The 900-nt window shown below is 50.3% G+C and overlaps 2 protein-coding genes across 4 annotated transcripts in view; one reads left to right on the top strand and one right to left on the bottom strand.

The window, feature by feature from the left end:
• Positions 1-900, bottom strand: part of ppm1h (protein phosphatase, Mg2+/Mn2+ dependent, 1H) — a 37,197-nt gene that overhangs the window by 29,504 nt on the left and 6,793 nt on the right. The gene's annotated exons all lie outside the window — the stretch shown is intronic.
• LOC116694815 (uncharacterized) overlaps positions 1-900 on the top strand; it is a 3,218-nt gene that overhangs the window by 624 nt on the left and 1,694 nt on the right. The window contains exon 2 of one of the 2 annotated variants that reach the window (XM_032524711.1): positions 623-900. This exon is cut by the window's right edge and continues 831 nt beyond it. The gene's annotated coding sequence lies outside the window, so the exon portion shown is untranslated. Of the gene's footprint in view, positions 1-23 lie in introns of those variants that run through there. The other variant, XM_032524710.1, reaches the window with a different exon arrangement.

Raw genomic sequence — 900 nt, 5'->3', positions numbered from 1 at the left:
ACTAACTAAAGAGTGGTGTTGACAGGCCTGGACCACAGCTAGACTCTTCTGTCTCAGTCAGATGGAAGAAGAGCTCCTGGACGAGCTGGACAAAGAAAGGTGTCTTTCCCAGCTGTTCAGCAGGAAGGTCACACTGGAAGGCCTTCAGATGTTGGTCTCGATAGTCCACCCAAAAGCAGAAAAGGTTGCACAAACCTTCCTTTCAGCCCTGCACAGAAAGATGCTGCAAATCTTTTGTGACATTCAGATCGCCAGCGGCCCAGTCTCTGCAGAGGACGCAAAACCAGCAGAGCTCATGGAGCTGGAACAGAGTGCTGCGGCGCTGATACCAGAGGTTGTGGACACTGCTCTTAAGTTCCTCCTGGAAGATCCAGAGCGGGAAAACAAGAGTGAAGCCGCCAGTGCTGAGATTGGCAAACTGCTGACTAATTCAGCATTTCCATGCCTCTCTCGGTTAGGAAGCGTTTCTGAAACTCTTCTGCTCTGTGTCTGCACCAAGGAAGCCCATACCATGGTTGAAGCCATCTATAACAGGTTTGACAAGTGCTCCAGGACCTTTAAACTGATGGACTATGATGAAAGCTATTACAATTCTAGAGAGGGCGTCATCTCTGCCATCCAGGATATGGACCATGAAGTGCAGACTGATGCACCCAGCCAGGCTCACTTTCAGCTGGATGAGGGACTCGTGGAGGAGAGGGAGGCTTCTCCGTGGGTGGCTCTGGATCAAGAGGTAGACCTTATGCCAAAAGATGTTGCAGAGGACATGTACAGAAAAGAGGCAACCCTGGTTCAAGATTCTGTTGTCCAGAATATGGACAATGACGAGCAGATGGATGCATCCAGCCAGGCTCACCTTCATATGACAGAGGAACCTCTGGAGAAGAGGGAGACTTCTCT

Source organism: Etheostoma spectabile, chromosome 8, assembly GCF_008692095.1.
Source record: "Etheostoma spectabile isolate EspeVRDwgs_2016 chromosome 8, UIUC_Espe_1.0, whole genome shotgun sequence".
Taxonomy (NCBI): Eukaryota; Metazoa; Chordata; class Actinopteri; order Perciformes; family Percidae; genus Etheostoma; species Etheostoma spectabile.
Note: the sequence above shows the minus strand (reverse complement) of the source record. Positions and strands in the feature narration are given on the sequence as shown.